The sequence below is a fragment of the Psammomys obesus genome, unplaced genomic scaffold, assembly GCF_907164565.1.
Source record: "Psammomys obesus unplaced genomic scaffold, mPsaObe1.curated_primary_1811, whole genome shotgun sequence".
NCBI classification, from domain to species: domain Eukaryota; kingdom Metazoa; phylum Chordata; class Mammalia; order Rodentia; family Muridae; genus Psammomys; species Psammomys obesus.
In genome coordinates this window covers 3,894,203-3,901,619 of record NW_026594462.1, presented here as the reverse complement: position 1 = coordinate 3,901,619, position 7,417 = coordinate 3,894,203, and the positions used below count along the sequence as shown (strand labels likewise).

Here is a 7,417-nt window from a genome sequence, read left to right as displayed (position 1 = left end):
AACTTTTTCTCCCTGACTCATCCACCTTCTTTTCCCACACCTTTCAGCTGTCCCAACACTCCCTCATGGTTTCTGATGCTCTCCTACTTTTCCTCTCTTTGGAATCAAGCCTATTCTTTCCTATCCTGAAAAACATGGCTTACCATTTCCTATGAGCAGCTTCTAGTCCATTATCTTACCAGATATTCCAGCAAGTCTTTTTTTGCAGTAACTAAGTCAAAGGTAAATTTCAATCTGACTTTGATACAATTTTTATAAATTATGAGTTAATTGTTTAGCACTGCTCTGGAAATAACAAAATGGGCCTTATAGAGAACAGCAGCCGCTAATTGGAATGAGAGGAACGCTTCTCTGTTATGCTTCCCCTGAGCGTCATTTTACGTAGTTAGCATTTTATCCTGAAAAGAGGCAAACGTGTTTATGTACTTCAGGGCTTTTAACCATTTAAACAATAAGTAACCTTCTTTAAAGAGAAGGCTATTTTAACTGAGTGAAATTTCTCTGTGATAATAAGTTCAAATTCTCCAAATTCCACTGAGCTTGATTTGCTCTAAGCAGCATAAGTACTCCACAAAGAACTGAGGCTGTCTAAACTCAGGATGCTGCTTAGAGCTTGGTCTGCCGAAGAGCCTGGATCCTATCATCAGCGCTGCAAACAAACAAACATTAAATAAATAAATAAATAAATAAATAAATAAATAAATAAATAAATAAATAAGAATCAAAGTCTATGGATGTCTGAGTGCAACCTAACCTAACCTTAAAAAACATCTAATTAGCTTGGATGATGGATGATTAGGGCTTTCGGATCTAGCTTGGCTGTCTTGTCGCTTCTGTTGCTGGGTGGTTGTGGAAAGCCATGGGATCATCCGATATTGCTGTCCTTACTTGCGGCTCTGTGGTGAAGCTACTCAGTAAGCACCACAGTGTCCAACTGCACTCTCCTGATATGTGATATGGGTCACAAAGTGAGTGCCCTTGGTGAAGAAGGTGAAGGCGACTGTCTGGATGACTGGATAGTGCTCTGTAATGGACCTTATTGGGTGAGACATGGTGAAGTGCAGTTCAAACATTCTCCCACTGATGTATTCCTGTCTGCCACAGGAGAACAATACGGTCGACCCATAAATGGACAAAAGGAAGTACACGGCATGGCCCAGCCAAGTCAGAACAACTACTGGAAGCCCATGGGAGGCATCTTCATGAAGCCCAGTGAGTTGGTAAAGGCTGAAGTCCATCATGCAGAGAGAGCTATGACTAAACCCTCTGAGCCACTGTCACCCACACAGTGTTCTGTGGACATCTGCTGCTGCTTCCCCCTGCTCCAGCTCCTCTGAGTGGAAGCTATATCTGGGACTTTAACCCTTCACACATGGAATTGGTTACTCTCCCAGATCTGGTCAGGTCTCAAAAGAAAGGGCTTGTTAGTGAAGGCAGAGATACTTTCCACTCATACTGGTGGAAGGAAGTTGAGGAACTTGCCTCATTGCAGGGAAGTTTTACTCAGCAGGAGTTTGGCACTGTGGATCGTTAACCTGTGATTTTCCCCTATTTGTCTTTCTTCAAAATAGTAAGTAAAAAATAAAAAGAAAAAAAAAGTCTAATTAAAAACATTAACTTCCTAATCCCTAATGTAAGCCTTAGTCAAAACTTACATTTTCAATGCTTATCATTTGATCTATAATATAAAGGGATCCAGAAAGCTTTTATATGAGTACAAATAATTTCCTCACTAATAATGCACCGTTAGGCTTCTCTTGGCAATACAGTTTCTTAATCCTCAAAATATGCTTCATCACCATCATAATCATGTATGTCCCTGTGACATAGATGGGTGTATTTCTTTAGTGTCTAATATCTGGTTTAGGCCTAAATGGACCATGCTAGATAAACTAGCATGCCAAAAAGAATTTTCTGAATCACTTTAAGCACACAAACACACTTTAAAAACACAAAGGCACTTGGTTGGAATATCAGTCTCAGAAAAGACCCCTGGGCTCAGACTTTTGGGTTCTGTTGCTCTCCTTGTGGAGCTCTATTCCTCTCCAGGTCTTTCTATCTCCTGCATCTTTCATAAGATTCCCTGCACTCTGCCCAAAGTTTGGCTACGAATCTCAGCATCTGATTTGATACCCTGCTGGGCAGAGTCTTTCAGAGGCCCTCTGTGGTAGGCTCCTGTCCTGTTCCCTGTTTTCACCCTCTTCCAATTTCCATCCCATTTGCCTCTCTGAATGAGGATTGATCATCTAACCCAGGGTCCTCCTTCTTGCTTAGCTTCTTTAGGTGTACAGATTTTAGTATGATTAGCCTATATTATATGTCTAATATCCACTTATAAGTGAGTATATACCATGTATGTCTTTCTGCTTCTGGGATACCTCACTCAAGGACCATTCATGGAGATAACCTAGAACTCCTGCACAGATGTAGCCTATGGCAGCACAGTCTCCAAATGGACTCCCTAGTACAGGGAACGGGGGCCGTCTCTGACATGAACTCAGTAGCTGGCTCTTTGATCAGCACCCCCTGAGGGGGAGCAGCCTTACCAGGCCACAGAAGAAGATAATGCAGACAGTCCTGATGAGACCTGATAGGCTAGGGTCAGAGGGAAGTGGAGGAAGACCTCCCCTATCAGTGGACTGGGGAAGGGGCATGGGAGGAAAAGAGGGAGAGAGGGCAGGATTGGGAGGGGATAGAGGGAAGGAGCTACAGCTGGGATACAAAATGAGTAAATTGTAATAAATTAAAAAAATAAAGTTAATTTAAAAAAAACTACAAAGGCACATATAACCTACTCTCCCTAACACCTTGGGTCAGAATTTCAGGAAAGAACACCACTAATCTATTGACTAAGAAGCACACAAGCAAAGATTATGGGAGTTTGAGCAGAGATGCCAAAGAATTAAAAAGAATTTTTTTTTTCCTTCCCAATTCTCATGCGCTAATCAAGGAGTAAATACTGGCTCAAAAGGGTAGACAAAAGTGAATAATATCCTACAGATAAAATTCTAAATTCTTGTGCAGAATAGAACAGTGCCAGTCTAGTGTACTAAGGAACATCAGTCTAGAACAATGATTTCCTGGCATTCTAATCTGTTTAGTCCCAGCAGCACCAGTGGTCCAATCATGACACAACAACAACAACCCAGCAGGCTGGGGCCCTCTGACTCAGGATGATTCCCAGATAGAAAAACAAGGTGGTTGCTGCCCAAGGGGTTCTTATAGATTGAGGGTGGCAATGGTACAAGGCAGGTCACCCTAGTTAAGTACTGCCTACCTAAGTGACTTACATCACCACACAAAAATCTAGCCCTGAGTCCCAAGCAGTAGGTGGGTGTGTGCCAGACAACTGGCCAAAAGTAAAACAGGCAGCAGAAAGTCACAGCCTGAATATCTCATATCTTCTGCTTGTCATGTGGAAAAGTGCCCTCACTTCCCCTTCCAAATCACTCCAGTGCCACATTATCCAGGAGGCTCTCCTTGACCTTTTCATCCTGTGGGTTCTACTATGGCCAACATTCTCCTGTGTGTGATGCCCAATTCTGCTTCCACGGGTCTTTAGAGGCAGAGACTACACCCACCCTCTTTTCTTCATCTCCCTGGAACCTGTTCGAGAGCATGAGTAAGGAGTCAAGAGGTGACACATGGAGGGAATAATGGAGGGTCAAGGACAGGGAAGGACAGAGTAGAGGAGGAAAGAAATCTTGAGAGTTCAAGAGAGGCACACAAAACTTCAGTGAGGTTTGTCTGCACAAGAAAATCCACTTCCCAGGTCCAGGCAGCATTTTTTTTGGCCAATCCATATTGCCAAGGTGAAAATAGTGTCACCTCCATAAAATGGCCAAAACTGCCTCTTTGTTGGTGGAGAGGCTTAGAGAGAAACATGTCTCAAAGTTGTGAAATTCATGTTAGAGAAAAACATCAAAGATTTGTGTTTGCGTATGTTTAGTAACAGGCAGACGAAACCATACAAAGAGCTGCGAGAGACATTTGGTAAAGTACACCAAATGAGTCATCACTCAGGGTAGTTCAGGTCATCCATGACTGTCATTACTCTACTTGGGAAACTGAGGCAAAACTAGAGGCTCAAGGACAGGCAGGAATGTCTAGCAGACCAGCTCAAAGGAAATAGCATGTTAAAAAAGAAATCCACTCAACTACCAGGGACCTTTGAAACAAAGCTGTATAATCCAGCTTGATATTTAAATAAGGAGGCAGAAAGACTCCTATTTTAAGGCATTTAAACCCAGATCAGATCTCTGAACGCAGGTCTCAGGCTCTCAGCACGAGAGTTTAGACTTGCTTCTGTCTAGGTCTTATAACCTTTCACCAAAACTAGGGGCACCCAGAGTGCCCAGCAAAGCACAGGTCACCTGGTATCGCCTGGTACACCTCTCTCACTCCTCTTTTCTACCAGGTTTTTGTTTCTCTCTTCCCACTCTGCCTCCCAGATAGCACTGTGAGCCATGGAACTGCATTTTCTCTCTAGTACGTTTCCACGGGGCAGTTGGCACTTAGTTGTACAAGCTGCTATATTTTTACCTCCTGTTCATCTTTTCTGTGGATCCTACTTCTACTGTGTTAATAAACATAAATTTTAGGGCTTTTGGAATTTACTTACTTACTACTAATTAAACTTGGTATAAGTTCAAGCATCCCTTCCTTATCTTTGAGAATATGTTCCAAAACCCCCTGAAACTGTGGATAATTCCCAACTCCACCTATGCTGTATTCTTTCTAATACAGTCATGACAAACTGTAATTTCCAGGTTAGGTACAGCAATTAATGATAAAAACAAAATGATAACACCGTGCTGTAATAAGTCTATGAATGTTTCTCTAAAAAAAAAAAATTCTACACAGTATTTCATACTGAAGCCTACCACAGGTGACTGCAACCACAGAGTACAGAAATGCGGATAAAGAGAGTCACTGGAGAACTTTCGTGCCTGGCTCAGGCCAAACGTAGGCTTCTTACAGGAAAAGAAGCCTAGAATGGAGGCCAGTTTCTTTCCTGACATTCCCCTTCTTTTTGCTTCCTTCCATCTATCTACACACCCACTTTTAAAAAAATCTACTAGGTAGCAAGGTATGGAGCTCTATACAGCTCAGTGATAGAACCATAAAATGCTTGTGCTAAACTATGGGTTCCATCTGCAGTATCAAGAAAGAAAGAAAATGAAGAGAGAAATGGGAGGGGTGAATACAGAGAGAGAGAGACTTTTCTTTTGAAGTCTTGCCTTAGCAATGAGATACACACTTGAATGTTTACTTATCAAATGTCCTCTCTTTGTGATAATCATCCTGGAATTTTGTGATAGATGGAAGACTGAGAATTTAGCAACACACAAAACCAAAGGCAACAGTTAAACCTAGAATTAGGCAGGAACAGTCCTTTGGAATATTCATCATGTATAAAATGTCCCTGCAAAATCCTCCAAATGAAACCTTATACCAAAAGGGCTTGAGGCAATTAATAGATGGAGATTATTTCTGCTTTTCAGGGTGGTAAGGGGTAAAGCTGAGTCCCTTTGATAAGACTCCCAGAGCACAAACGTCTTTCAACGAAGGTATGGAAGGGGTTGGAAAAGCAGAGGAATTCCACGTAAATCCCAATTCAAACACTGTCTTGTGAATGAACTTCAAGCTAATTCACTTGAAAATAATAGGAACTGTGCAGATCCGTCTTCTGGGACCCAGGAAAACAGAAGATCTCAAAGCTGGGCAGTGTCTGTTTCCTTTTATGACAGCTTTCAAAGCAGGTGTGCCCCCGCCTGTCCACCACCATTTCACCACTACGGCCTCTCTCGCAGACTCCCCCGCGAGATAAAAAAGCAAGAAGGGCTCTCTCAAAGACAACAGTTAATCACACAAAAGACAGAGTGGTAGAAAATCTTGGACAGCTGTACATATGACAGAGGAATAAATTCTAAAATATGCAAAGAGCTCAAAGGTTACAAAAAAAAAAATAAGAACAAGAAAATAGACAAACCAGTCAATGTATGAGCTAGTTAAATGATCCAAAGGGAGCGTGCAACTGGTCAATATACATGTGAAAAATGTTCAGTCTTGCTAGCTGTCAGAGAAATACAAATCAAAACTACGTTCCAATTGGAAAGCCAGTCATTAAGAAAACACACAGCAAATCCCAGATGGACTATGGACAAAAGGGAAGCCGTATACACTACGCACAGGGATATAAATTGGTCTAACCTTTGTGGAAACCAATGTGAAGGTTTCTCCAAAAATTTACCCTATGACCCAACGATATCACTTTTGGATATTTACCCAGAAGACTCATCACATCACAGGGATACTCCTACATTAAGATTTATTTGTAGAACTATCCACAATAACTGAGCAATCTAGGTGTCCAGAAACAAGGGAATGAGTGAGAAAAATGTGATGTACACATACAATGGATTTTTTTTTTCAGCCATAGGGATGAAATAGGTCAGGACTGGAGAGACGGCTCAGAGGACAAGAGCACTGGTCGCACTTTTAGAGGACCCTAGAGCAATTCCCAGCACCCACATGGCAGCTCACAACTGTCTGTAATTTCAGTCCCAGGGGATCAGACACCCCCAGACAGACAGACATGCAAGCAAAACACCAGTGCACACAAAAAGAAAAAGAATTAAATTTTTTTTTAAGTTTTTAATTTTTGTGCAGGAAAAATGGGCACAAATGGAGCAGATCATGTTAAGAAGACAGAGTCAGCCTCAGAACGACAAATATGTTTATTCCTTACTTTGATTCCTATATTTTATGCAGTGATTTAAATGCTATCAAACGAAAGAAGGCAGACATGAACTGTTAAAGAGAAGAAAGGGAATTACCAGAATAGGGTAGGAACAAGAAAAAAAAAAAGAAGAAAAATGATAGAAAACAGGCTTAGCATTCAAGATCTTGACTTTTTTAAATTAAAGTTTAGCTACAGAGCTGAGGAGGATCAACCAGGAAAGCATTCTGCTGTGAATGTGAGACTCTAAATTCCAATTGAAAGAACTTACTAATGTGGGTTGCTTTTCTGGAGGATTTTTCATACACACGCACCCTTCCCCTGCCTCCCAACAAACTCTTCTCTTCCTTGAAGCAAGACTTTGTGGAGAACCACTGGAATTCAGTGATATTTTACCCCAATCTCTTTCATTTGATGAGGGCTTTTTTTTTTTTCATTGTTTTCCCCCTTCCCCAGTTTATTTACATTATTTTGAGGTTTGGGACTCCTCTATCTTGAATTTCTGTGAGGGCACAGTTTTCACATGGTTGGGTTTTTGTTGCTGTTGTTTGTTTTCTGGCTGTCCCGCTTTGTATTTGAAAGGATATCATGGGAGTCCCAATGAGCTGCTGACACACATCAGTGAAGGGAGCATCCACCAAAGTGTTTCTCAGCTCAAGCCTTCTGGGGAAAGTT

At 41.6% G+C, this 7,417-nt stretch overlaps 1 pseudogene; it reads left to right on the top strand.

Annotated features, from left to right (window-relative positions):
• Positions 1 to 791: 791 nt before the first annotated feature.
• LOC129685563 (stromal cell-derived factor 2-like) lies at positions 792 to 1,337 on the top strand (annotated as a pseudogene).
• Positions 1,338 to 7,417: the final 6,080 nt, after the last annotated feature.